The sequence below is a fragment of the Cervus canadensis genome, chromosome 10 (genome assembly GCF_019320065.1).
Source record: "Cervus canadensis isolate Bull #8, Minnesota chromosome 10, ASM1932006v1, whole genome shotgun sequence".
NCBI lineage: Eukaryota > Metazoa > Chordata > Mammalia > Artiodactyla > Cervidae > Cervus > Cervus canadensis.
Window position 1 is genome coordinate 52,435,865 of NC_057395.1, and position 21,883 is coordinate 52,457,747.

The 21,883-nt window shown below is 40.5% G+C and overlaps 1 protein-coding gene and 1 pseudogene across 5 annotated transcripts in view; both read left to right on the plus strand.

Moving 5' to 3' along the window:
* LOC122448418 (tyrosine-protein phosphatase non-receptor type substrate 1-like) overlaps positions 1–21,883 on the plus strand; it is a 120,863-nt gene that overhangs the window by 61,912 nt on the left and 37,068 nt on the right. The gene's annotated exons all lie outside the window — the stretch shown is intronic.
* Positions 2,193–2,349, plus strand: LOC122449086 (annotated as a pseudogene).

A 21,883-nucleotide genomic window follows, 5' to 3' on the forward strand; every position in this document is an offset into this window, starting at 1 on the left:
GATGTCAAAGATTGTACTGCCTATGTTTTCCTCTAAGAGTTTTATAGTTTCTCATCTTACATTTATGTTATTAATCTGTTGTGAGTTTATCTTTGTATATGGTATTAGGAAGTGTTCTAATTTCATTCTTTTAAATGTAGCTGTCCAGTTTTTGCAGCACCACTTATTGAAGAGACTATCTTTTCTCCATTGTATATTCTTGCCTCCTTCATCAAACGTAAGGTGTATGTAGGTGTGTGGGTTTACCTTTGGACTTTCTATCTTGTTCCATTGGTCTATATTTCTGTTTTTGTGTCAGAACCATACTGTCTTGATGATGAGTTTTGTAATACAGTCTGAAGTCAGGAAGCTCCATTATTCTTTCTCAAGATTACTTTGGCTATTCAGGGTATTTGTATTTTTATATGAATTGTGAATTTTTTTTCTAGTTCTATGAAAAAAAAAAGCCATTGGTAATTTGATAGGGATTTCATTGAATCTGAGATTGCTTTGGGTGGTATAGTCATTTTCACAATATTGGTTCTTCCAGTCCAAGAACAATATGAGCATCTATTTATATTGTCTTTGATTTCTTTCAGCAGTGTCTTATAGTTTTCTGTATACAATTCTTATGTCTCCTTAGGTAGGTGTATTCCTAGGTGTTTTATTCTTCCTGTTTCAGCCCTCATAGTTTTGAAGAGAGAAGTGACATAATCTGACATGAGTTTTAATTTATTCTACTATTTGATTGAGGACAGACTATACATAACATAGAAACAAGTAGCTGCTGCTGCTGCTGCTGCTGAGTCGCTTCAGTCGTGTCTGACCCTGTGCTGCGACCCCATAGACCACAGCCCACCAGGCTCCCCCATCCCTGGGATTCTCCAGGCAAGAACACTGGAGTGGGCTGCCATTTCCTTCTCTAATGCATGAATGTGAAAAGTGAAAGTGTAGTTGCTCAGTCATGTCCGACTCCCTGTGACCCCATGGACTGCAGCCCACCAGGCTCCTCCGTCCATGGCATTTTCCAGGCAAGAGTACTGAGAAACAAGTAGAGCATTTGAGATAATCACATTCATGCAAAAAAATGTAAAAGTGACTTGCACCTGGGCAGGAGCAAGTAGAGATAAGAGAAAGCAGTCAGATTCCAGATGCATGCTGATGAGGAGGCAACAGAATTTTCTGATACATAGGATTTGAGGTATAAGAAAAAGGCTCCAAAGTTTTGAGACTTCTACATCTGTGTTTTGGTGAAAGTTTTCACTTTTGCCCCAGGTTCAAAGGATTTGTTAACAAAATAAGCTATTCATTGTATACAAATCCAGTAGTCATGTATGAATGTGAAAGATGGACTAGAAAGAAAGCTGAGTGCCGAAGAATCTATGCTTTTGAACTTTGGTATTGGAGAAGACTCTTGAGAGTCCCTTGAACTGCAAGGAGACAAACCAGTCAATCCTAAAGGAAATCAGTCCTGAATATTCATTGGAAGGACTGATGCTGAAGTTGAAACTCCAATACTTTGGCCACCTGATGCGAAGAACTGACTCACTGGAAAAGACCCTGATGTTGGGAACTATTGAAGGCAGGAGGAGAAGGGGGTGACAGAGGATGGGATGGTTAGATGGCATCACTGAGTCTATGGGCATGAATTTGAGCAAGCTCTGGGAGTTTGTGATGGACAGGGAAGCCTGGCATGCTGCAGTCCATGGAATCACAAAGAGTAGGACATGACTGAGTCACTGAATTGAACTGAAGTGAGTGGGTTACCAGCTCACACTCCACAAAGATGAACCACACATTTTCTACCCAAGGAGTAGGGAAGAAACAAAAAAGAACACAGAATTTGCTTGTGGCACCAAAACAGTTTGCTCCTCTGATTTATACCCCTGAAATTAGACCCTTGCCTATTTAATAAATAGAACATTTCAGATAAAGAATATGTTTGTATTTCTCTGTATCTCCAGAAACTGGGTAGTTAAGGAGGCATTGAAATCAATCTGGTAAACTCATACCTATAGTAAAATAATTGACCCCATGGCGACTCATGTCCCTTCAACTTGTAACTCATTGTCCAGATGTAGTCAGCCACCTGCAATTCTTTTCAAAACATGATTTTGGAATTTGCTGTTTCCTTGCTTGCTTGTCCCCATGGTTCTACCTTCCTATTCACTTGTAGTTTCCTCAAACGTATCAACATTTAGAATCACACATTTATCACTTCTTGGCCTTTTGGCTAAGATCAAGTGTAGAATCACACATTTTATTTTTCCTTGAGCCATTTAGTTCAGTTCAAAAGCTTTATTTGGGGCCATCACCACGTTTCAGATCTCATTTTTTTTTTTGCAGTAAAATATAAAAAGCATAAAATTTCCCATTTTAACTACTTTTAAGGATACGAAGTGGCACTAAGGACTTCACAGTGTTGTCAAACCTTACCAGTACATATTTTCAGAACTTTTTCAACATCTGTAGCAGAAAATCTATTCATTAAACTGTAACTCCCCATTTCTTTTCCCCTGCAACCACTAGAAACATCTATTCCACTTTTTCTCTGTGAATTTGCCTATTCTATGTACCATAAGTGAAATCATCTATTTGTCCTTTTTCATCTGGCTTATTTCACTGAGTGTGTTTTTAAGGTTCATCCATGCCATGATGTAGGTGTCAAATGCTTTGCTTTTCAGGGCTGAAATATTAAATATATATATATATATATCTCACATTTAATGTATCTTTTCATCTATTGATGGAATTTGGGGCTATTTCCTTTATATTGAAATATAGTTGCTGTAAAATAATTTGTAAATTACAGGTGTAAAATATAATGATTCACAATTTTTAAAGGTTATACTCCATTTATCATTATTACAAAATATTGATTGTATTCCTGGTGTAGTACAATATATCCTTGTAGCTTATTTCATATGTAATAATTTGCACCTCTTTATCCCTTAGCCTATATTTTCTTCTTCCTTTCTTTGCCCGCACTACTTTGTCCTCTATATCTTTGAGTCAGTCTCTTTATTGTTATATTAACTAGTTTGTTGTATTTTTTACTTTCCACATATAAGTTGTATCATACACTCTTTGTCTTTCTCTGTCTTACTTATTTCATTTAGCATAATGCCTTCCAAGTCCATCTATTTTGCTACAAATGGCAAAATTTCATTTTTATGGCTAAGCAATATTACATTATAAATGGAAACCTGAATGCAGGTTCAGAAGCAGCAGTTAGAACAAGACATGGAACAACAGAGTGGTTCAAAATTGGGAAAGGAGTACATCAAGACTATATATCATCACACGGTTTATTGAACTTATATGCAGAGTGAAGAGTGAAAGTAAAAATCACTCAGTCGTGTCCAGGTTTTTACGACATCATGTGAAATGCCAGGTTGGATAAATCACAAGCTGGAATAAAGATTTCTGGAATCAAGACATGTCAATAACCTCAGAAAGTTAAGATGAACTAAAGAACCTCTTGAAAAAGGCGAAAGAGGAGAATGAAAAAACTGGCTTAAAAGTCAACATTCAAAAAACTAAGATCACGGCATCTGGTCCTGTCAGTTCATGGCAAATAGATGGGGGGCGGGGGAATGGAAACACTGACAGACTTTATTTTCTTGGGCTCCAAAACCACCGTGGACTGTGACTGCAGCCATGAAATTAAAAGACACCTGCTCTTTGGAAGAAAAGCTATGACAAACCTCGACAGAGTGTTAAAAAGCAGAGATATCACCTTGCTGATAAAGATCCACATAGTCAAAGCTATGGTTTTTCCTGTAGTCATGTACAGATGTGAGAGTTGGACCATAAAGAAGGCTGAGCACTGAAGAATTGATACTTTTGAACTTTGGTTCTGGGGAAGACTCTTGAGAGTCCTTTGGACAGCAAGGAGATCAAAGCTGTCAATCTTAAAGGAAATCAACACTGAATATTCACGGGAAGGACTGATGCTGAAGCTCCAATACTTTGGCCACCTGATGTGAAGAGTTGACTCTCTGAAAAAGCCCCTGATGCTGGGAAAGATTGAGGGCATGAGGAGAAGGAAGTAACAGAGGATGAGATGGTTGGATAACATCGCCAATTCAATGGACGTGAGTTTGAGCAAACTCTGGGAGATAGTGGATGTGGTACATGGGGTCACAAAGAGTCAGACATGACTGAGCAACTGAACAACAAATATATTGCACTTTACACACACACACACACACACACACACACACACATTATATATACCCTTCATGGATCACAGCCTTGTCATGGCAAAGGGGCTTGCGTAACTCAACAGTGTTATGAGCCAATCCATGCAGGGCCACCCAAGACAGATGAGTCATAGTGAAGAATTCTGACAAAATATGGTTCACTGGAGGAGGCAAACCACTGCAGGATTCTTGCTGCAATACCCCATGAGCAGTATGAAAAAGCAAAAATATATGAAACCAGAAGATGAGTCCCACAGGTCAGAAGCTGTCCAATTCACTTCACGGCAAATAGATGGGGAAACAGTGGAAACAGTGGCTGACTTTATTTTTCTGGGCTCCAAAATCACTGCAGATGGTGATTGCAGCCATGAAATTAAAAGACACTTACTCCTTGGGGGTGGGATGTTTTGAAAGAACAGCATGTATATTATCTATAGTGAAACAGATCACCAGCCCAGGTGGGATGCATGAGACAAGTGCTCGGGCCTGGTGCACTGGGAAGACCCAGAGGAATCGGGTGGAGAGGAAGGTGGGAGGGGGGATCGGGATGGGGAATACATGTAACTCCATGGCTGATTCATGTCAATGTATGACAAAACCCACTGAAATGTTGTGAAGTAATTAGCCTCCAACTAATAAAAAAATAAATAAATAAATAAATAAAAGACACTTACTCCTTGGAAGGAAAGTTATGACCAACCTAGATAGCATATTAAAAAGCAGAGACATTACTCTGTCAACAAAGGTCCGTCTAGTCAAGGCTATGGTTTTTCCAGTAGCCATGTGAGAGTTGGACTATAAAGAAAGCTGAGCACCAAAGAATTGATGCTTTTGAACTGTGGTGTTGGAGAAGACTCTTGAGAGTCACTTCGAGCCTCCATAACTATGAGCAATAAATTTCTGCTGTGAGCTGTTCAGTCTGAGATGTTTCGTTCTGTGCATGTGTGCTCAGTCTGGTCTGACTCTTTTCGATCCCATGGTTTATAGCCCAGAAGGCTCCTCTGTCCATGGAATTTTATAGGCAAGAATACTGGGGATAATCTAGGGGATCTTCCTGAACCAGGGATCAAACCTGAGTCCTTTGCATCTCCTGCATTGGTAGGTGGATTCTTTACCACTGAATCACCTGGGAAGCCTTGTGACATTTTGTGATAACAGCCCAAATAGACTAAGACAGATTATAGCCCAAATATAAAAGAAATATATATGAGCCCATATTGGTATAAATAAATAATTTAATATATTAATAAATGGAGGAGAATTTTATTAATTAGTTTTAATTGTAAAATTAAATTGTAAATTTAATTACAATGTGGTGATGTTTTGGCCATCCATCAACATGAATCGGCCACAGGTATACATATGTCCCCCTCATCCTGAACCCCGCCACCTCCCTCCCCAAAAGTTTTCTGTGCAGGAAAGTTCCAAGAAATTTATGTACAAATAGAAACTTCAGTCTAAATAAGGGAAAATCAAGTTCACCACTCCTAAAGTATGGGCCACACTTGGTAACTGCCTTCCAAAGAGGACAGAAAGAAAAGAGGGGAAAAGGTAACTTCACGGTAGGGAATCTAACAAAAATAAGTTAGCCAGGTCATCAAGAGTTCATCACCAATCAAAAATCAATATCAATAGGCATAAATCATATAGATTTGATAAAAAATGGCACTTTTCCTCTGGGATCTTCTTCCCTAAAGCTCTTAACCCTAGTTTAATTATGAGCAATTCATCAGACAAATTATACTAATATTAGAGAGATTTCCAATAATACATCTGAACAATATTCATTCAAAAACAAGGAAAATCAGAGGTGTCACAACTGACAATAACCTAGGAGACATGACAAGTAAATGTGTACAGTATCCAGCATGGCATGTTGGAAAGGACAAGGACTTATGGAAAACTTAAGGAAGTCAGGTATAGGCTGAATGTTTGTGTCCCTTCAAAGTTCACATATTCAGATATGATCCCTGAGGTGATGGTGTTCAGAGGTGTGTCTCTGGGTAGGAATTAGGTCATGAGGGTAGAGCCCTTTCCCAGAACGTCACATTGTTGGAATCATGAAGCATGTAGATTTTTGCTTTCAATTATTAATAGTATTTAAGATTCCTCCACATTATGTCAAGGCTTGAGAGCTCATTTTATTTTAGTTCTGAATAATATTTGATTATCTGGGTTTATCCTTTTCTTTATCAGTTCATCTCCTGAAGGTCGTCAGGGTTGTTTTCAAGTTTTTGCAAGTATAAATAAAGCTGCTATGAACTTCAGGGAGAGTCTTTTCCAGGTCTCTTCCCAGTGGGTACCTCAAATATTCCTTGGATTGTAGATGGCATCCCCCTGTGTCTTCACACTGAAACCATGTACAAGCCCCTGTCCTTGTCTCTTGAGGTAAAATGTTGACTCAAGAGTTAATGACGGGGAAATGTGAAGGTGTAGAAACAAAGAATGGTTGTCAGGCTGGGGGACTGGTAAAAATGTAGACTAGGATTCTGCCACATAACAAAATCACTTAACTCCCAGTTCCCTGAAAGATGTAGATAAAGGCCTGACACACATTCCAAGTTGTTTTTACAGGAAGCAGACCCCCATCCAGATAAAAACTGTTGGCCACAAGAACATAGACCTTCGACTGAATGAAACCAAAAGGTTGATGCTGCTTGAAACATCACCGCAATGCTAACCAATCTAAGAAATGCCTGTGAGCTGGTCACACTCTGCTCCATGAACACTATAAAACTCCTCACTAACCTCTCCAGGGTGGGTCACATGGTCTTCAGAGCATTAGCCCATTGTGGATCCTTATGCCTGGCAAATCCACAAAATCTACTCTCTTCTAATTCACCCAAAACTCTGTCTCTGTGTTTCTATTTGGTGCCAGTGAACAGAGGCCAAGTTTTGGCAACAACACCATCTTCTTTCTGTGAATGACCACTAGGCTAAGTTGTGCCTAAACTCCTGATTTACATAAACTATGAAATAATGAACTTGTGTCTTTTAAGCCACTACATTTGTGGCAATATGTTATTCAGCAATAGAAAACAAATGCAATAAATTTGAGAAATCTGTCTAGAAAAAGTCCTCCATAGTTTTGTAGAACTCATCTCAAATACATTCTGTATGTATCCTCCATGAACTCAGTGACAATGATGGTTGTGTGATACCTAAGAACACATAGCAAGAGTATTAAATACTGAAGAATAAGATTCTGTTGGGTAAGATAGAGCACTGATTACTATGAAACATTGTGATAGTTAAGATTTTTTTCCCATTATAATTCTCATCCATTTGGAAAGATATCAATTTCATTGAGAAAGCAAGTCTCAACATTTATTTTAATGAAAATAAACTTTCAGAAAATGGGAGATAGCTCTTTCTCCAGGTAACTCTCATAACATTGTATGCTGGTTATCAACACATTCTTAGATTGGGGCCTTGTCTCTGATCCCAGAACATAAAGAAAAATCTAACAAATTCTATTTGACATTTCCTGTTTAATTAAAATGTCTTTGTCCTCATTGTAAGTTAAATTGGGTCGGCTGGGCTCCAGGCCATCCTCATATCCTGATGCAGAAGGAAGATGCCATCCTCCTTCTTGTGCATTGCTCCCCTTCTATTGACCCACGTGGCAACCACATTTATAATTTGGTGCCAGTACATGTGGCTAAAAGGATGTGTAATGAGATCTCACCCTGATCTTAAGAGAATGTCAGAATATCTTGGGCCAAGACAAGGAACATGAGCAATGAGGTGGCATTTCCTACAGGAACTTCAGGTAAAGAGTCCTGGGTTAACTAACTTGAGAGTTGTGTCGGTCAAGGCTGGAGATGCTCTAACCAGGACTACAATATGTCTTTTTTGTCCCCAGAAAGTCCTTTCTAGTGGTTCAACTGCAACTGGGCCAGAATGATAACTAATCTATGGTTTCAAGAGAAGACATTTCCCACAAGTATTCCAAGTAGAAAACACCATAAGGAACAAAACAGGTTGACTCCATCTTCATCAATGATGTGTCACAGGAACTATGGCACCCAGTATTGTGTGAAGTGGGGCTTCCCTAGTAGCTCAGTTGTTAAAGAATCTGCCTGCAATGCAGGAGACCCGGGTTCAATTCCTGGGTTGGGAAGATCCACTGGAGAAGGGATAGGCTACCCACTCCAGTATTCTTGTCTGGAGAATTCCATGGACTGTATAGTCCATAGGGTCGCAAAGAGTCAGACACAACTGAGTGACTTTCACTTTCACTTTCTATTGTCTGAAGTTAATGAAAGGGCATCCTGACATGCCATATATCTGGTTCAGGCACTTATATGTCCACAAATGGTGCTAATAATCTGATAAATTCCATACCCTTGTTGGCAAAAGTAAAAGTTTTAAAAATCTGCAATATGCTGTAAATCATTGTCACATACTGGATACTGTTCCCTTTCATTCACAAACAACCCTGTAGATTGGCATCCAACCAGATGGCCCTTCTGGTTATTCATACTAGGGTCCTTTGTCCAATATTGAATCAAGCCCTTCTGTGGTGGCCAAATCTGGTATATCCCAAATGTAAGACATTGGACATTCCAAACTGAAAATATTTGAGGTAGGAGCAAAGCAATTTCCAAACAGTTGGAAAGCTGAGACTTGGAAGGCTGATTAGTCATTCTGAGCTTTTGGAACAAATCTGGGCTCCAAAATGTGTGTTGTGTCTCTTATGACCTATTTCCCGACCCTGAATATCAGAAACAGATACTTGTAGCTGCATTTTAGCTTCTGGACTCAGGGTGAAATCTCAACATGGGTGAAATTTGCCCCCTGATTCCCAATATCAACTGAGCCAAAACAAGGGAATCCTTAAGCAAGAAGAATCGCTTTCCATCTTCACAATTCCATGCAGCAATTTCCAACTGGAATATGACTGGGGCCTGTGGCAGGTACCTGAGGCATCACCACCATTTAGTCAGAGACTTCATTCATTCCCCACATGGGAAGTTAGTGAATGAGTGTGTCCTCCTAATAAGGCCAGGAGTAGCTCTGGGGAATCATGAGATTGGAAGGAGAGGTCTCAAGTGTCACCCACTTACAGGTCATGTTTAGAAAAGCTCTCCAGGAGGGGTTAATTCACTCTCTCCTGTCCCCTGACCTTTTCTTGGTCTGCCCTGAGAATTCTACTCCAAGGTCTGCTCTTCTTTTATTCTCTGAGAATGAGTGTTTCCTTCCCCTTGCCATTCTCTGAATTAATATTGTGAAATACATTTAGATGACTGTGTTCTTCTTGAACATAAAGCCAGCAGAAGGAAGAAAATGAGTAGATTAGGGCAGATTAGAGCAGAGATAAAAACAATGCAAAATCAAAAGAAGGCATTAAGAGAGGAAAGGAGGGAAAGATATGATATACAGAAAACAATTAACAAAATGGCAATAGTAAGCCCTTCTCCAATAGTAATTATTTTAAGTGTAAATAGATTCAACTCCTCAATAAATAGACACAGATTGACTAAATAAGAAAAAGAAGCTGGGACCCAAGTACATTCTATCTGTAAGAGACTCATTTTAGATCTATGAACATACTTAAGCTGAGACTGAAAGAAAGGAAAATCATGTTCATGAAAATGGTAACCAAATGATAGCAGGAATCACTATACTGAGAGTAGATAAAATAGAATTTAAGTAAAAACCTGATACTAGAAACAAAAAGGATTACATAGTGATCAAAGGATCACTATGTATCAATCAACCAGGCAAATATAGCTGATATTTGTATATCAAATGTTAGAGTTCTAAGTATAAGAAGCAAACATTGTCATGATGGAAGGGAGAACTGGACTGAAATAAAATACAGGAATCCAGGCTGGAGAAAGGTGGATGAAGCCTCTTGCCATCCCCTCTGGGCATCCTGGCAGGAAGGTCATATGTGAAAATACCTGCTATTTGCCTTGGATGCAGACAGTTGTAGGCTAAGGACTCAGGGTAAAAAGGGATGAAGGTGAAGAAAGGGAGGATACCCTGGGCTGGTGATAAAACTCTCAAGTACCCACCCCCAAATTCCATTTCTCCATCCCCTACATCCTCCTAAAGAAGCAGTTGAACTCCTGTCCCCAACTCCACGTACTCTTCAGGTTGAATGTTCTCTGTATTAACACTGGACTGCAGGAAACAGTAGACGCTATGCACGACTGTGCACCAAAGTCCCTTCCAGGAAGAATTTAATCAAGACTGGCTCAGCTGGAAGTTATCCAAAGTCAATTTTAAAGACAGGCCAGAATTCTTTCCTGACTGGCTTAGCTGGGAAACAGGTGGATGCGGGTTCAAGATTCTCATTCTCCCTACCATTAGCTTTTTTTTTTTTCCATTTATTTTTCTTAGTTGGAGGCTAATTACTTTACAATATTGTAGTGGTTTTTGCCATACATTGACATGAATCAGCCATGGATTTACATGTGTTCCCCATCCTGATCCCCCCTCCCACCTCCCTCCCCATCCCATCCCTCTGGGTCTTCCCAGTGAACCAGCCCTGAACACTTGTCTCATGCATCCAACCTGGGCTGATGATCTGTTTCACACTTGATAATATACATGTTTCAATGCTATTCTCTCAGATCATACTCGAGCCTTCTCCCATAGAGTCCAAAAGTCTGTTCTATACATCTGTGTCTCTTTTTCTGTCTTGCATATAGGGTTATCATTACCATCTTTTTAAATTCCATATATATGCATTAGTATACTGTATTGGTATTTATCTTTCTGGCTTACTTCACTCTGTATAATGGGCTCCAGTTTCATCCATCTCATTAGAACTGATTCAAGTGTATTCTTTTTAATGGCTGTGTAATATTCCATTGTGTATATGTACCATCGCTTTCTTATCCATTCGTCTGCTGATGGGCATCTAGGTTGCTTCCATGTCCTGACTACCATTAGTTTTGATCATTCTTTCTCCTTCACTCCCCCTCCCCACCCTGACTCTTCACAGACTCTTGCTCTTTCTCCCTCTTTCCCCTCCATCCTAATCCCTTCTCCCCCTCCTTATCTCACCCTTTGTAGCGTTAGAGGTCTTTTTCCACAAGAGAGAGCTGCCAGCAAGCCGTTCAGCCCAGAGGAGAGAGGGGTTTTTTTGTGCTCTAACGTTGATAAGAGAGTCAGTTTAGCAAAGGAATGACTGGGTGGAAGGGCAGGAATTGGGAAGTGGAAAAAATTTCAGGTCAAGTTTAGCATTAGCTAGTTCTGGGCCAAGCAAGAATGAACCAGTGTCAGGGAAAGCTCCCTATAAGCAATGGAAACTTCTGTGACTGAAACCTGTATTACAGCCCAAATAACCACCTGCAAAAAATGTAGAAGGGATGCTGGGCTGGAAAACCACACATATTTACCACAGGGGCACTGACCCTGCATTCATTCTCTCTCTGAAAGAACTGGCCTTTTCTGCCTGCTCCAAGAATTCTCAGACAGGATGAACGACCCCACTACCTTTCAACTTCTGTGTGCCTTTTTTCTTATCCAGCAGAAAATAAGAAAAATGTTCACCCAGTAGGATTCCAGATCAGTGTGAAAAACTCCAAACTGGTCCTTTCTGATCAGAATCAAGTTATAATATTTCTTTCTTCTTCACTCTGAGTATTTCCTCTTTGTCTGGTTTTTCTTCTTTGCCTGCATGTGTATATCTGTCCAGCCGCTACAAGGTTAGCCCCCTGAGAGCATCACTTTGATTCCACCACCACCCTATGCAGCTGTTTGAGTGCGCTGTGGTCTGCAGTGAGGAAGGGAAGCTTCCTTTTCTGGCATCAGGCCCCGTTCTGCTTGGACTTAATGTGCCTTTGCAGTAACACCTCCTCAGGTTAGCCCTAAGCCCCTTCTTCAGCTCCCACCCCTTACACACTCCCACCTCTATGCCTCTGGTCATGTTCACTGACCCCTGTAGAGCACTTGTTGTGTTCCAGGTGTCCTCATGTATGCTGTCTGATGTATGAGATGGGGCAGGCAGCAGAGGGGTCAGAGAGACCAGGTCTTAAGGGTCTCAAATGACAGAGCTGGGATTAGAGGCAGGGTTGGCTGTTTACACATTCAACATGCTTTCTATACTTTTTTTTCTTCCATTCTCCATAAGAATACAAATCTTAAAGTTATAGAAGTTTTATTTCAAATCTCTATTTAAGTTCTCTATATTTGATATCCTGAATTGTCATGTCTGTACACATTCAGTTCTCACAGTTGGCACCAAGACTTCAGGTCTCCTGAAAGTTTCCAGCTGGGAATTTGATCCATTTGTGCCTCTCCTCTCTGTTGAGACCCTCACTGACAAGCAGACACTGCCTCTTATGTTTGGCGGTGGCCAGTCTTTGAAGTGGAATGGATCAGTGTTACCTCTCATGGCTGCCCTGAGCCATCTGTGTTGCCAGAGAAAGAGCTGTTCTCCTGAGATCAGTTTCCCCAAATGTGCAATAACAATGCTATGTCCACCCCAGGGGGATCAGCTGGGGACCCCCTCCCTTGACCCCTGCTTGGCATCCAGACAGTGGGGCCCAAGGTGGGTGCTCTTTGATGACTCTATATGTTTTCCATGCTGCCCAGTCCAGAATTGAAGTGAAAGTAGAAAAATACTGAAGGTCATTGATTATAATGGTGACAACTATGGAGAAATAGAGGCAGCCGTGATGTAACAGAAAGTCAAAATTCCTGAGCTGGAATGTGAGTTCTGTTTGCTGTGAGGCCTTTTGGGTGAGTCATTAACCCTCTCCTCTGTCAGCTTTAGAAATATGATTAAAAAGGTTTCTCAGATGATTGTAGTGGATATATGATAATGATATCTATAACTTGTAGAGTGAGTACTATATTTTAGGTGGGTTACTTTACTGAATTTCTTAAATAACTCTGAGAATTAAGGATCATTCCCATTTTACAGATGAGGAAACTAAGGCATAGAGAGTTGAGTTGTCCAGGCTCATGCAGTGGAGGGTCTGGAAGTGTAAACTTCAGCTGAGTGTGACTCCAAAGCCTGTGCTCCTACCCCTCCTCTGTACTGCCTGCCTTCATCTGACCTGTCCTGGGAACAGTGATACGCCCTTCCCTGTCCAAGGACTGAAGACAGAGCTGATCCTGGTTACTGAGCACAGATCCTAAGTCCTTAATTCCTGGCTAAGAACCCTGACTCTACTGACCAGCTGTGGAGTTTGAACAAGGTGCTTAGGCTCTGGACTCAGTGTTCTCATCTGTGAAATGAGAATAGGAGCAGCTCCCTCTTCCTAGGGTGCAATGAGAACTCGATGGCTTAGGTTTCATAGTCAGTAAGCACGGTCGTGAGGTGTGGGTGGGAGTCAGTTCTCCTTACAAATTCCCATGGACCCTGTAACTTCATTGTCTTCCTTCTGAAATCAGCTTCATAATCGAGCTCACGTCGGAACGTAATCTTCAAACTCTATGGAAGAGGAGAAGATGTGGCTTGTCGATGGAGATGCTTACAATTTGTTCACGTTGGATTTGGGCTCCTCTGCATCATCTCATAGGCGGCGTCTCCCCTGTAGACAGGAGCAGCTACTCTTAAGCCTTGCAAGGCCCCCTTCAGCTATCTGAGCCAGGTGCAAACATCCAACATGACCTTCATGTCCCATAGATACCTCACAGACCACACTACTGTGACCAGGATTAAAAAAGACCAAGGGTGTTAAAGACCAGCATCCACCCTCCTAGAGACGCCTACAGTGTGACCAGCGGTGTGCTGGTTCCGGGGGCTGATGGTAGGCACTCCCCTGTCCTTTGCCATCAAGCACAGGTCCAGATTGCCTTCCCAAGAAACCATTAGCCTAGATTTTTTTAGAATGGTTAGTGCAGAGTTAGGCTGTAATGTCTCTGGACCTTAGTTTCCTCATCTGAAAAATGGGACATCCCTCACTTGGTTGTGGCAAGGATACAGTACTTTACAGTGTAAAGTACTCAACACATAAAGTACTCATATTAACCACACAGATTGCAACTTGTTATTATTCATTGCAGTTGCAATTATTCATTCTTGTTAACTATTTAGCTTATCTCTTAGAATTCAGTTTCCTTCCTCATTGGTAAAATGGAGACAAAACATTGCACCAATTTAGTATTATCATTAATATTTTAAAATTAATGTGTATGAAGAGGGGATAAAGGTCCTTGTGAACTTTACATTTTGAGGACTAAGATGTCTTTAGATAATTAATCATACCTGGGTAAAGACCTTATTTTTATTCTGGCTTTCTGTTGAATTTGGCCTGTATGTAAATTCACTGTGGTTATAAATATCAAGACTAAAGAGAATCTTATTGATCATCCCTTTGTTTACGACTGTAAAGTCCTGAGAAAGCAATTGACTGGTCCAAAGTTGCACAGCAGTAAAATTAATTACCTATATATCAGACTTTTAGGCTTCATCGATGGCTCACACAGTAAAGAATCTGCCTGCAATGTGGGAGACCTGGATTTGATCCCTGAGTTGAGAAGATCCCCTGGAGAAGGGAATGGTAACCCACTCCTGTATTCTTGCCTGAACAATTCCATGCAGGCTGCAGTGTATGGGGTTGCAAAGAGACATAACTGAACAACTAACACTGTCACACTTTCACTTTCACATATCAGACTTTAAAGTTTATAAAATATTTTTCCCTTTGCTTTGTGTGTTATTATCACATCATTATGCCTGGTTAAAAATAATGGTATCCTTATCGCAAAAGAGGACAGCACAGTGTCAGCAAAGCACATTGGAATGGATTGACTTATTCAGTGTGTGTAACTGCCCTAGCCTATTTGTCTCAGTCAGTTACAGAAGGAATTTTATTTCAAGAAGTGAAGTCTGCCTGAAATTGTAAAGTGAGTGAATGAGAGACCACTGACATGAATTCAGGCTTCAGATATGGGACCAGCTAGGAGACCTTCTGCTTCTTACTTAAGTTCTCTCAGCCTTGGTATATTTGATTGTTAAGTTGAAGAATTATAATTTAGGAGAAGGCAATGGCAACCCACTCCAGTACTCTTGCCTGGAGAATCCCATGGACGGAGGAGCATGGTGGGCTGCAGTCCATGGGGTCGCTAAGAGTTGGACATGACTGAGCGGCTTCACTTTCACATCTCACTTTCATGCATTGGAGAAGGAAATGGCAACCCACTCCAGTGTTCTTGCCTGGAGAATCCCAGGGAGGGGGGAGCCTGGTGGACTGCTGTCTATGGGGTCGCAGAGTCGGACATGACTGAAGTGACTTAGCAGCAGCAGCAGCTTTATATGAATATTTATTAAATAAATGTCATGGTGTTAGGAGAGTTGTGTGGAGAGGCAAACATTGTAGAAAATACAGATATTTACAAATGAATTGATTACTTATAAAGTTAACCCTTGCTCAACACTGTCTGCATCTCAGGTTGGATTTCCCATCACAGAAATAATACTGTGGTTGACTTTATTGGGATTCTTCCGAAAGCAGAGCCTAAAACAAGGTCTTGCATTAACCTTGTAGGTAGATGGAAGGTGATCCAAAGGATTTGGGATAAAACATAAGGAAAGTGAGACAGGAAATGAGGGATGCCCCAAAAGGGTGAGTTACTGAATTGGGTGCCCCTGTGGATGACTGAGACTAAATGCTGTGGAGGATCCTCTGAGAAACTCTGTAGACTGTTCCTTAAAATCATCTATGGAGTGGGGAGGCAGGGATGTGTCCACAAGGGCTGGGAGGCATTTCATGGATGTGGAGAAATCCCAAGGCAGAGCATCAGGGAAGTCAAATACATTTTTAAATTATCTTTTGCACTGTGAATTGAAATTTGAAGTGAAAGGTTTGATGATATTTGGCACAAGTTTTTAGGAAATATATTATGCCAATGTCCTTACACTCCCAATTGTTCTTTCTAAGAGTTGATGCATAGTTGTCATAATATTCTATGCTTAATTAAAATGTAAATTAAATAAAACTTTTTAATAATTGAAATGCTTTTCAAGTTCAAATTTGAAGCAATTCTGCTTTGAGAGTTTCATTGAAACTGGAGCCTCATAGTGTGTAGGGCCCTTCTATAGACTATTTGATGTCTTTTCTGACACCAAGTAGCTCTTTGTATTTTTATCATTTGGTTGTGAAGAATAATTAAGAAAACACATGCACAGTGACTCAAACATTGGTCTTGGTGCATGGGAGCAGTTATTATCACCGACTGTGTCTTGGTCTCTGTGCCCCAACACTCTCCTGGATATCTTACAGCCCAGAGAACTCACTGGTGGCTGGAATGGTCTATCTCAGAACCTCCATCTTTTTATTGATCCTTTTCACTTCCTGGAACCCATGGCACTTGTTTGGTGATACCTTAACCTGGCCTGTTCTCTATGGGCACCATCTAGTTACTAAGGCTTCACAATCCTTTCTCAGGGTGCTGCTCTTTGCTTGGTAGGAATCTCTGCCTGTATGCTGAAGAGGAAAGATTGAGCACTGATAGTTACCTTCTAGGGATGGTGTCTTGCTTCGTGGTCCTCCCCATGAGCAGCATCATTGAGGTAACCATATAAGTCAAGGGGACTTGAGAATAAAGAAACTATATTTGGAGAAAAAATACTGTTAGTTTTTTCAAAATGCAGTACATAAAATGAGTTACTCCTTCTACCTTAGACCAAGAACTGAAGTATGTCTTACCGAGAACCAAGGGAGCTGATCTGACCTTGGACAATTTCGTAGTAAGAGACTTGGAAACACAGGGGAGGTGATCTGCATAAGGTCTTGTATTTGGCTATTGTGTCAGTACAAGGACCAGAATCTGGTTCTTCCATCCCCTAGTTTACTGTGTGAACTGCACCATGCTGTGTGTTCCTATGAATTGTGCTGAAACTCTTAATTATTTTTGCATTTTAAAATTTCCCCCAAAATTTTGAGGATGCATATATTCTACTTCATAGCTGAAAAACATGGTTGAAAAAATTCAGGCCTGGTGCACTGGGAAGACCCAGAGGAATCGGGTGGAGAAGGAGGTGGAAGGGGGGATCGGGATGGGGAATACATGTAACTCCATGGCTGATTCATGTCAATGTATGACAAAACCCACTGCAATGTTGTGAAGTAATTAGCCTCTAATTAGCAACTAATAAAAATAAAAAAAATAAAAAATAAAAAAAAAGAAAAGAAAAAAAAAATTCTAGAAGTTGTTAGGTCATAATTCCAGAAGCCTGCAATCAAATATTCTTGTAGTCTTAAATTTTATTAAATGATATTTATTTTTAATGATATTTATTTATTTAAATTATTTAAATTTTATTATTTAATAAAAATTTATTTATTATTAAATAAAAATATTTAAATAATTTATTAAATAATAAATTATTGTTTAAATGATATTTATTTATTTTTTATCATTTATTAAATGCTAATACATGTGGTCTTCAGATAACCCCTGTTTTGCCACTTGTGAATTTAGGTAAATACTTAACTCGGATAAGCCCTGCTTTGCCACTTGTGACCTTAGGTAAATACTTCTCCAAACCTAGGTTCCTTTGTATGTCTAATGTTAGTATCCTGCAGTCATGAAGATTAGAGGTTAGGAGTCTTCACCGAGTCCTAGAGTGAGTCAATTGATTCATAAGTTCTAAATGGAATTTGAAAAATTGCAACTAACCATTGAACACCATCAACAGGAGAATGCTGGATCCCACCAAAAAACGGTACCCCATGTCCAAGGGCAAAAGAGAAGCCCCAGCAAGACAGAGAGGAGTGAAATCGAGTTTAGAATCAAACCTGATACCTGCCAGAGACACTTGGAGGGCTCAAACAAAACCTTGTGTGCACCAGGACCCAGGGACCCCAGAAGAGACTGAGCCAGACCTGTCTCTGAGTGTTTGAGTGTCTCCTGCGGAGGCACCAGTTGGCAGTGCCCTACTGCAGGGACAGGGGCTCTGGCAGGAGTAGACCTGGCTGCAGCAGACCAAAAAAGATATCCTTTCATCATAGGAGACTGGAATGCAAATGGTAGTTGAGATACCTGGAGTAATAGGCAAGTTTGTCCTTAGAGTACAAAATGAAGCAGGGCAAAGGCTAACAGAGTTTTGTCAAGACAACACACTGGTCATAGCAAATATGCACTTCCAACAACACAAGATATGACTCTACACATAGACATTACCAGATGGTCAATACCAAAATCAGATTGATTATATTCTTTGCAGCCAAAGATGGAGAAGCTCTATACAGTCAGTAAAAACAAGACCAGAAGCTGACTGTGGCTCAGATCATGAACCCCTTATTGCAAAATTCAGACTTAAATTGAAGAACGTAGGGAAAACCACTAGACCATTCAGGTAGACATAAATCAAGTCCCTTACAATTATCTGGTGGAAGTAACAAATAGATTCAAGGGATAAGATCTGATAGATAGAGCGTCTGAAGAGCTATGGACAGAGGTTCCTAACATTGTAAAGGAGGCAGTGATCAAAACTTCCCAAAGAAAAAGAAATGCAAAAAGACAAAATGGTTGTCTGAGGAAGCCTTACAAATAGCTGAGAAAAGAAAAGAAGTGAAAGGCAAAGGAGAAAAGGAAATATGTACCCAATTGAATGCAGAGTTCCTGAGAATAATAGCAAGGAGCAATAAGAAAGCATTCTTAAGAGAACAATGCAATGAAATAGAGGGAAATAATAGAATGGGAAAGACTAGGGATCTCTTCAAGAAAATTAGAGATACCAAGGGGACATTTCATGCAAAGACGGGCACAATAAAAGACAGAAATGGTATGGACTTAACAGAAGCAGAAGATATTAGGAAGAGGTGGCAAGAACACATAGAAGAACTATACAAAAAAGATCTTAATGACCCACATAACCATGATGGTGTGATCACTCACCTACAGCCAGACATCCTGGAGTGCAAAGCCAAGTGGACCTTAGGAAGCATCACTAGGAACAAAGCTAGTGGAGGTGATGAAATTCCAGCGAGACTATTACAAATCCTGAAAGATGATAGTGTTAAAGTGTTGCACTTAATATGCCAGCAAATTTGACTGCCAGCAAACCCAGCAGTGGCCACAAACTGGAAAAGGTCTCTTTTCATCCCAATCCCAAAGAAAGGCAATACCTAAAAATGTTCAAACTACCGCACAATTGCACTCATTTCACACACTAGCAAAGTAATACTCAAAATTATCTAAGCGAGGCTTCAACAGTATGTGAACTGAGAACTTCCAGATGTTCAAGTTGGATTTAGAAAAGAAGAGGAACATCTATTGGATCATAGAAAAAGCAAGAGAATTCCAGAAAAACATCTACTTCTGCTTCATTGACTATGCTAAAGCCTTTGTGGATCATAACAAACTGAAAAATTCTTAAAGAGATGGAAATACCAGACCACCTGATCTGCCTCCTGAGGAATTTGTTTGCAGGTCAAGAAGCAACAGTTAGTACCGGACATGGAACAATGGACTGGTTCCAAATTGAGAAAGGAGTACATAAGGCTGTATATTGTCACCTTGCTTATTTAACATCATGTGAAATGACAGACTGGATGGCGCACAAGCTGGAATCAAGATTGCCGGGAGAAAAATCAATAAACTCAGATATGCAGATAACACCACCCTCATGGCAGGAAGCGAAGAGGAACTAAAGAGCCTCTTGATGAAAGTGAAAGAGAAGAGTGAAAAAGTTGGCTTAAAACTCAACATTCAAAGACTAAGATCATGGCATCCAGTCCCATCACTTCATGGCAAATGATGGGGAAACAGTGGAAACAGTGAGAGACATAATTTTCTTGAGCTCCAAAATCACTGCAGATGGTGACTGCAGCCATGAAATTAAAAGACGCTTGCTCCTTGGAAGAAAAGGTATAACCAATCTAGACAACATATTAAAAAGCAAAGACATTGTTTTACCAACAAAGGTCCATATAGTCAAAGCTATGGTTTTTCCAGTAGTCATGTATGGATGTGAGATTTGGACTATAAAAAGAGCTGAGTGCCGGAGAATTGATGCTTTTGAGCTGTGGTGTTGGAAAAGACTCTTGAGAGTCCCTTGGATTGCAAGGAGATCAAACCAGTCAATCCTAAAGGAAATTGGTTCTGAATATTCATTGGAAGGACTGATGCTGAAGCTGGAGCTCCAATAGTTTGGCCACCTGATGCAAAGAACTAACTCTTTGAAAAAGACCCTGATGCTGGGAAAAACTGAAGGTAGGAGAAGGGGATGACAGAGGTTGAGATGGTTGGATGACATCACTGACTCGATGGGCAAGAATTTGAGCAATCTTTGGGAGTTGGTGATGGACAGGAAAGCATGGGGTTCATACAGTCCATGGGGTTGCAAAGAGTCAGACATGACTGAGCAACTGAACTGAACTGAAATGGAATTCAGGTTCACCTTTTCCTATTGAATTTCCCCAATAGAAAAGAAAGGAAAGATTAAGACGACTTCATCATTCCATGCTTCCAGCCAAGCATGCATTCATTCATGCATTCCCATGTTCATTCGGGTGTGCATTTACTTGTGCATGCATCTGTTAACCAGTATCTAACTCCTCCTCTGTGGCAGGACCTGGGTAGATGACCCCATCACTAAGAAGCCTACAGGTTCCCACAGTGAACTTCCTTCAGTAATTGTCTTATTACTCTTGGCTGTGTCAGTACCCCCTACAGTGACTGTGTCCCAATTTTAACCCTCCTTGAACTTGGGGGCTGTTACCAGCCACAGACAGAGATTCTATCCACAGGCTGTGCATCTCAGCTGGCTGGAGAACTGCTGTATATTCAAGGGAGTGGAGCAACCCACATCCAAGCAGAATAGTGATTGCAACTGCACCCTAGAAAGCTTGCAGTTATGAATGCCTCAGGGCAGGGGGTCTGAGCATGTGCTCACCTGTAAGATGCAGGATGAGACACAGCCTCATACTGTCCACAGCAGCCCACAGCACATAGAATGCATTGGGAACCCAGGTAAGCTCACCTCTGTATCTTATTGGAGTGAGGTATTAACTCACAGAGTTCCATTTGATATCTCCTCCTCCCATTGTCACTTAGGCTTTCCTCCTGGGCCTGAATGTGCTGCTGATAATCACTTTCATAGTTATCTACTTCCACAGATGTTGGAACCTGTAACAGGTGAGTTGATGGGAGCCTTAGTCTTAGAGACGAAGAAGCTGGGAGCCTTCCTGGACTGGCAAGAGGAATACAGGACAAATACAAAAGTCACATGATGCTCCAGCCTCAAGGGAGAGTTGTGAACCACCTTTTTTATTCCAAATGTGTCTTGGAATTCTCAGAGATTTCTGATTCTCATACTTTATTTAGTATTATTTGAAGTTTTTCCAAGTAAGTGCTTTAGGACCCTAGAGGTGAGGGTTCAAGGTATGGAGGTGGGATAAAGGTCAAAGTTTTGAGACTCAAACTTCAAAGAACCTCTCCATAAACTGTTGTGTGTCAGTTACCACATAGTATGTCCCTGATCCTGAGGCACTGAGCTTGAAACTGGCCTTTCCTCTACCCCATAGAGCATCAAATAGATCAAGAAAACAGGTTTCCACTGTGCCTCTGATCATGAACAACCCTTAATTTTTCAGAGCACGTTTACTTTCATCCAGAGCATTTGAAAGTGTGATTTCATTTTGACATGTAAATATTTAAAATCACTAAGTTTGAACAAGCATTTTCTATCCTGAAATATTAAAATATGTAAAAACTTTCCATGGAGCTATCTGCTACACCGTCTTTGCAAACTGCTAACATTTTTCTGTTATAACCTGTTGTTC